The sequence below is a fragment of the Carlito syrichta genome, unplaced genomic scaffold (genome assembly GCF_000164805.1).
Source record: "Carlito syrichta isolate Samal-C Ts95f unplaced genomic scaffold, Tarsius_syrichta-2.0.1 Scaffold315923, whole genome shotgun sequence".
NCBI lineage: Eukaryota > Metazoa > Chordata > Mammalia > Primates > Tarsiidae > Carlito > Carlito syrichta.
In genome coordinates, this window is record NW_007260019.1 from 379,959 (window position 1) to 388,332 (window position 8,374).

Genomic DNA, 8,374 nt, shown 5'->3' on the forward strand with positions numbered 1-8,374 from the left:
TGCAAGATAGTTCTGACCATTTGCTCTCTCTGCTTCCTGCAGTCCTCCTCTCTCTTAGCTTCTGAAAGCTCTAAATAAAATAATTTGGCAAAGACACAATATTGTCAAGAGAAACCTGAATGCCAGCTGGACCTAGAGAGCCTCACATGGCGGCATTTCCTTTGCTGGTTCATTACAGTCCAGGGCCATTGTACTACACTGCCTTTCCACTCTGGGATGCTTAGTCCCAGTGGTGTGCTGGTTAATGTTTAACAACCAGCTCTCTGGGAAAACAAACCCAGGCTTGTGGAATTTGATGATTTCCATGGTGTAACCTTGGCAATTTCAAGTTACCAATGAGAGGTCAACTGGCTTGCAAAATTCCTGAAAACTTAACAAATGAGCTGGTACAAACCAGCTTCTGCATACCACTGCTTAGCTCCTACCTTCTGATCTTCCACACTGTCTCTTAAGCCACACAAGTGCTTATCCACCGAGTCAGTGGCTTAACACAATAAAAGTTGGTTTCTCTCTCACCCAGTGGTCCAACATGGGTGCTCCTGATACTGTGGCCGTCCCACATGACCCTCCTCCAAGCAGCAACTCAGGACTCAGGCTCCTTCTCTCCTGGGGCTCACCTTCCTCTAGGGCAGTGATTCCCAAAAAGAGTCACCTGGAGAGCTTAAAATGTAATTTCCCAGAGTTTCTGACTCAGTACACCTGGGACAGGGCCTGGGAATGTTCATTTTCTCACAAGTTCCCATGCACTGCTGCTATTACTTGTCGAGGGACACATTTTGAGAACCTCTGCGCTAAGGCAATGGTTCTTAACTTTGGCAGCACTTTGGAATCATCTAGAGAGCTTGGATAAACCCTGATGCCTGGGAATCTGATTTAATTGGTCTAGGATGCAGCCTGGGCATGGGGAAGTTTAAAGCTCCCTGTGTGGTTTCAGTGTGCAGCCAGGGATGAGAACCGCTGTTTTAGGGCCTTACTGTTTCTTCTGCCTTTCAGCTGGTGGGTGCAGAGAGAGAGTGCTTTTATGTGGAAGGGTTTATGGGCAGGTCCGGAGGTGATATGCACATCAGGTGAGCTCACATTCCATCGCCTAAATTAGTCACATGGTTGTACCTCAAGGGAGTAGGAAACATGGTCAAGCTTGGTGTCCAGAAGGAAGAGGGGATATGGTTTGTTATACAACCAGTAAGTTGCTGCCATACATACCTACGAAGTACTACTTTGGAATAAGTATACCTAGCTGGATGCCCAACTGTGTAGAATCATAAGAATCTGTGAGCCTATATTAGTATGTGGGAGTCTCTGGCTTTAGGGTATGTTGACTTAAACTACCAGTGGGCCGGGTGCTGTGGCTCACGCCTCTAATCCTAGCACTTTGGAAGGCCAAGGTGGGAGCATCCTTTGAGCTCAGGAGTTCAAGACCAGCCTGAGCAACATAGCGAGACCTCATCTCTACAAAAAAAATTTAAAAGTTAGCTGGGCATGGTGGTGTGAAACTGAGGCAGAAGGATCTCCAAAACCCAGTAGGTCTGGGCTACAGTGAGCTTTGATTGTGCAGTTGCACTCCAATCTGCATGATAGAGTGAGATCCTGACTCAAAAAAAAAAAAAAAAAAAAAAAGGACCAATGGCTACATAGGGCATGCTTTTATGTCCCTAAAGAAGGGAGCTTGATGTAGTGGAAAGACTTAAGGTATATAGATCTTTGCTCAAACCATTTGTTACAAGTTGCTAATCTCTCTGAGCCTCTCTGAAAAGTGGGAGCAATATCTACCTCTAGCTACATCACAGAATTAAATGAAATAAATATAAAACCCCAAAGATAGTGCTGTAGGCATTTGTACATATTCAGTGAAGGTGGGCTCCCCTTCCCTTAGAAAGCATTGCCCTGTTGGCATTAGTGGTTTTAAGGGTGACCTGTGAGGACTCTGGGATTCTCTCCTGGCTCTCACAGGAGTACTCCTGGGGTACAGGGTGGCTTGGAGCATCTTGCTGTCTATTCTTTGGGAGAGAGGCAATACACAAAAGACTTCCATTATAGTAGAGGATGGAAGTACTGTGGTAGGGGGCTTTTAGAAAACGCTTCAAAACATATATCACAATTGAAATGTTCCAGTTTGTTAATGTAAAACGCCGTGCTCAGTACCTGCAGCTGAAACCACAAGCCTCTCCCTGTAAATCCCTGCTCAGTGCCTGCAATCTAAACCACAAGCTTGTGCTATTGTTACAAAAAGCGCAAAACCTTACTCCATGAAAAGCCCCTTCCCCCAAAGCCAATGTAAAACCTACATAAACTGAGACCCGACTCGGGCCCAGCCTTTGTGACTGGAGTCGGCAGGTGTTCCAGTAAATAAATGCAGCTTCCTGCTTCTCAGCCTCGGTGTGACAGTCTCTCTGATTTGTTTTCCCATAACAGCACATTTCTAGAACAATATTTAGTTGGCAGTGATGTCCTCATATGATAAAGCCTGACGTTTTGGGAAAACTTTAAAAACTAGCAACCAGTTGTTTTTTTTTTTTTTGAGTTGGAGTCTCACTCTGTCACCCAGACTGGAGTGCAGTGGCCGCTCCCGGTCACCGCAGCCTCGACCTACTGGGCTCTGGTGATCCTTCCGCCTCAGCCTCCCGAGTCGCTGGAACTACAGGTGCGCGCTACCACGCCCGGCTAATTTTTGATTTATTGTAGAGATGAGGTCTCGCCAAGTTGCCCAGGCGGGTCTCGAACCCGCAGGCTCAGGCAATTCACTCACCTTGGCCTCCCAAAGCACAGGATGACAGACTGAGCCACCAAGCCCGGCGCAACCAGTTTTAAGTGGAGCAGCGATTTACCCTCCAATAAGAGCCTTCCTGTTACCAGACAACCTCTTTAAACTCTAAAGAGTCCTGCTTTCTGCCTGCAATAACTCCACTGTATCAGAGTCTTAAATGGGGACGGGAAGGGAAGAGGTCCCTGCTTGTTCCAGAAGGCAGAGCCAGGAATGAAGGCGTTAGAACCCTTTCCTGTTGGGGAACAATCATGAACCCAGAGGAGGGCCATGGGAAGTAAGAGACACTGCCACCTTTCACTCATAGCCTGGAGGGCTTGCCTGGGATTAGCGCCTCCCACCTCCACGCTTCCCAGTTATGCAAGTTGCAGCTTGATCACCCAGCAGCTCCTAGGGGCAAACCCATTTGAGTAACTGTTTAAGAGTTTGTGCTTAATTTCCAAGAAACTTTCCATGATCTTATGTTTTAACACCAACTCTAACCTCTCCTGTTGTTTTTCTTTCTTTTTTTTTTGAGTTGGAGTCTCACTCTGTTGCCCAGGCTGCAGTGCAGTGGCACACTCATGGCCATCCCAGCGTCCACCTGCTGGGCTCTGGCAATGCTTCCGCTTCAGCCTTCCAAGTAGCCAGAACTACAGGTGCACACTACCACACCTGGCTAATTTTTTTGATTTCTAGATGAGGTCTCGCCAACTTGCCCAGGTGGGTCTTGAACCTGCGGGCTCAGGCAATCCACTCGCCTCAGCCTCCCAAAGTGCTGGGATTATAGGCTGAGCCACCGAGCCCGGCCCCCTGTTGTTTTTCATAAAGCCACTAACCCTCTTCTGCTCTTGGTCCCTGCATTGGCTTTCTACCACCACAGCCAATGTTGCCCTAGTTCGTATGTGTGCCAGGTACAGTGTCAAGAGCCCAGCCTCCAAGCACGACTGTCTAGTCTGAGGCAGACTGACCCACCCCTGCCTCTTAGCTGTGTGACTTTAGGCAAGTTACTTTACTTCTCTGAGCCTGTTTTCTCATTTGTGAAAGGATTGTAGTTCAAGACATTGCCTGGCGCATGACAATCATTATAAGAAGTAGTTACTTCTATGACATGGGAACAGCAACACACTCCCATGGGTTATCTTCAGGGGCACCTGGAGCCCACTGCGTGTGTGTGTGGGTGGGCGTAGGAGGTGGGTGACCTTCTAGTGAGCCTTTATGAAGAGCCAGGCACTGTGCCAAGTCCTTTCCACATGTTCCTTCGTTTAATCTTCACAACAGCCTCATGAGGTAGGGACAGCGGTCACCTCTTTACAGACACGCAGAGAGAGGCTTGGAGAGACCGGTGATTTGCCCACTCAAGAAGCCCAGGCTTCCCAAACCACTGCCAAGACCACCTCTCTCTCCAGACACACAGGGAGTGGATGGGGAGCAAAAAGGAAGCCCAGTGCTTACAAGTCTGTGGGCCCCAATCCTACGCAGCCCTTGCAAGCCAGCCCGAGCCTAGCAGGATGCATGTCCATCCTGTGAGTGCCTGGGCACTCAGGGTTACAGCTGGGAGGGTGGCACACGTGTAATTTGTGAGAAACGTGAGACCCACCAGCTTGAGCCTTGGCTTCTCAACTACACAATGTCATGGACAAGTCCCTTTGCCTCTTTAAGTGGGGGGTATTGACCCCTGTGCTAAGTGCTGAATTTTCTTCAGCGGAGCTGAGCACTAGGGATAAAATGGGAAAGGACAGACAGGTTCTGTGACCCCACAGAGCTTACGGGTTAGCGGGGGGAAAAGAAAAAATATTAAATTAATAATTGCATAACGAAGACTATAAATAATTAATTAGAATCGTGACTTCTGTGAAGACGTATGGAGTAGTAATCAGTGATCTAATGAGAGATTCCAATCTAGTTGAGGGGGTAGGAAGGGCTTCTTGTGAGATCATTTGAGGCACAGGACAGGGATTCAAAGCTCTCGAATGGGCCAGGCTCAGTAGCTCAGCCTGTAATCCCAGCACTTTGGGAGCCCGGGTGAGTGGATTGCCTGAGCCCGCGGGTTCAAGACCAGCCCAGGCAATTTGGCAAGACCTCATCTCTACAATAAATCAAAAATGAGCCGGGCGTGGTAGTGCGTGCCTGTAGTTCCGGCTACTCGGAAGGCTGAGGCGGAAGGATCACCGGAGCTCAGCAGGGTGAGGGTGTGGTGGCCGGGAGCGGCCACTGCCCTCCAGTCTGGGCGACAGAGTGAGACTCAAACTCAAAAAAAACCAAAAAAGCAAAAAAAAAACACCCCAAACTCTGGAGGGGTGTCCCAGCATTTTTGTGGATGTTTTCTTCTTTACACAATACCTTTGCTTGCCATGGTCCCCCATTCAATTTTATGATATCCCAGTTCCATGCACAACTCATTCTTATACTCTACTTTCAAAGTCTTGAGAGAGGACAGGCCCTAACTCAAGGATATTGGTGGCAAGCCTGAGCATGGATTTCCCTTGATAAAGTGTCAGCCCCAAGTCAAGAAACAGAGACTCAAAGTGAGAGTGAAATGCGAAAATTGTGGCTGCTTGGGTGGCAGAAAAATGAGCAACCATGCATCCGTCCGTCCGTCCATCCATCCATCCATCCATCCAACCAATAAGCATCGATTGAATTCGATGTTGGGGAAGGTCCAACCTGGTCCCTGTCATCAGGAAACTCTGTCCATCTGGAAACTCACAATTAAGTGGAGGCATAGTACGTTGTGCAAAAGTGAGGCCTCCTTGAGTGTTTTCCAGAGGAAAGACCTAACAAGGATCCAGGAAGATGAATGGATCAGCCAGGTGGTTGGGGAGAGGTGGGTGGGTTGGGAGAGTGCCCATGGAACCTGCAGGATGGCAGAGGAAAGGGGGCGTGGAACATTAGAGGATGGGGCAGGAATGTGAAAGAGTAAGCAGAGATGGGTCTATGTGCTGTGGTTTGGGGTGAATACACACGGAGAGTGCAGCGAGAGGAAGCCAAACGGAGCTTGGAGGATGGGTTCAAGCAATGGTCCCTAGATTTTGGTGTGCACAGAATCAGCCAGAAGGCTTCTTTAAACAGATTGGCTGGGTCCCAACCCCAGAGGTCCAGAGGTGAAGGGCAGCGGCAGTCGAGAACGCTTTATCGAGCGCCAGCCACTGTGCGAATCCCTGTATGTGTAATTCTTGTAACAGCTTTGAGACATCATCCTGGTTCTAGAGTAAATGAAGTGCAGAGGCTAAGTTATGCGCCCTCGATCATTCCGTTGACAGGATCACTATCTGTGTCTTTGCTGTTAAGACAAAGTCCATGTTCTCGGCCACCATACTGAAATCCACGGTGATTGGTGGGGGTGGGGGACAGCAGGGAGAGAGGTCTCATCTACCTTACAGGTCTCTGCTTTGGGCAGCAGGATGGCAGATGTTGTCACTGTCTAGGGCATATTTATTTGTGGGACCACAAGCATAGTGAGTGCTAAGACTCAAGTGTGCTGTGCTCCTTCTGAACAGCAGACATCCAGGACACAACTGGATTTATGGGTCTGGGGCTCAGGGGAGAGGACCAGGTCAGAGTGGGAAACCATCCCAGGAAGAACATGAAGCAGGGAGAGAGAAGGGGGTGTCCCTCCCTGCGGAGACGAGGAGTCAAGGAGCAGGTGAAGAGGAGGCTGGGGGCAGAAGCCATGACAGAGGGACAAGGGGTCTGGCATCAGGAAGGGTGTGATGCATGGCACAGGCGCGCAGAGGCCAGCGACGACTCGGGTGCGCCCACTAGGCTTCCGGTCAGGTCCAACCAGACAATCTTGGTGGGCCGGTATCAGTGGGAGATGGAGGAGGCAGAGGGGATGCCTGGGCAAGCAGAGGGAGGGAGTGGCATGACTCTTCTTAGACGCCTGTCCGTGAAGAGGAGAGGTGGTGACAGCTAGGGAAAGGGGGGTCGGGGGACGGGAGTCGGAGAGGGCTGAGACTCCAATTTGAATGTGGAGAGGAAGGACCAGCAAGGAAGTTGAAGATAACCGGTGAGGGCTTATGTGTGGGGGTGGTCAAGAGTTGGGTGGTCAAAAGCCTTGGGAGGGCATTAGAAAGGGTGGTCAGATGCCAAGACGTGCAGGGAATTGGCAGCCGCTGAGGGGTGTCGTGAGGAGCTATTTCTGTCATTGCTCTGGAGTCTTTGAGCTGCCACGGACAGGGCTACCATGATAGAAATGAGAGACCAAGCGTTTCTGCAGCTAGAGAGCTAGGGAGGTTCCAGCCCACCAGGAGGCCGGGTTTCATGCCATCTTCACCATGTAATAGCAGCTCTTTCTGCTGCTGCTGCTTCTAGATCCAACGTTCGGCTGTCAAACTTCTTATTCGATAGGACTATCCAGAAAAAAAGGGCCGACAGGTTCTGGCGGAAAAGGGGGTGGGGTGGGTTCAGAGCCCCCCTTTTGCCTTCTCGGTCCTTCGCACTCCCCCCCAGGTGCTTCTAACTACAGGGCTTCACAGAGCGGTCAGAGAAGCCCTGGCTTGGGCAGTCGCTGGGGTCCCTCATCAGAGGCTAAGGTCTTGGGGGTTTCAAGTTCTTTGGAATCAGAAGATAACCCTAGCCTTCATCACAACAGGGTATGTTCACTGGCCAGCTCCCCAGGAGTGCCAGAAAGCAGACATCCAGGGAGTCACCCCGGGGATGTCCCCAGTGTGCCCGTCTGAGCACAGGAGGGTGGCCTCACCGCTGAGTCAGTGAAGTGCAAGGGAGGACCTGGTTACCCCTCATCTCACAGCCTCGTGATCCCAAGATCTTCGGGTTCTGTTAGTTTCAGCCTCGTTTCCTCATGTTGATCTGAACACACTGCTTTTTTATTTTTCACAGGGGCCCGTTCTGTGAAAGTGGCTCTCTTTAAAGATGACTTGCTGACTAAGAGAGACCACCCCAGGGAACGGTGCACAAGAAAGGAGAGTCAGACAAAGAAGACACGGACCACCCCGCCCCTTCCAGTTCTGCAGCTGGAGTGGGTGGGGCAGCGCCCCAGCCCCAGCCTGTGGGAGTCACCCCTGCTCCCCTCCCCCGCCTGCACAGCTCGGAAGTGAGCAGCACTGAAGAAGCATGAGAAACGAAAAAAACACCACGAGCCTCTGGCAGATCACAACCACCGCTTGATGCCAGAGGTCAGGACTCCTTGTTCTAGCTGGGTGAGGGCGACCCTCGCAGTGGCAGCCCGGCAGAAGCCCAGGCAGTGAAGGGCTCTCAGCAGCAATTGGTGACTGAGACCGACAGGAGCTCGCGGCAGCTCTGGGAGCAGGAGGTATCCTCAGACTTGACCCTGAAGTAAACAGATCTCTCACTTTTCCTTAAGTGCCCGCCCGCATATAATCACTTTCTGAAATGGCGCTGTTTGACGCTAAATCAGGAACAAGTGACACGGAAGGGAGGGAGGGAGCCGCTTTCTGATGAGCACACATGCCAGGCAGACGGTGTCTGAACAGAAGCCTGCCTCTCAGATAAACCCGTGAGGGCAGGGCCTCGTCTGCAGTTTGTCAGACGCAGAGGGTCTGGAATCCTCTGCGGGAGGTGCTCTCCCATCAGGAAGCCACGACTTGGGCAGCAGGTGGAGTTGCGGCCACGCCACTGGAAGTGGCTCCCAGGAAAACGGGTCAGTAAGCT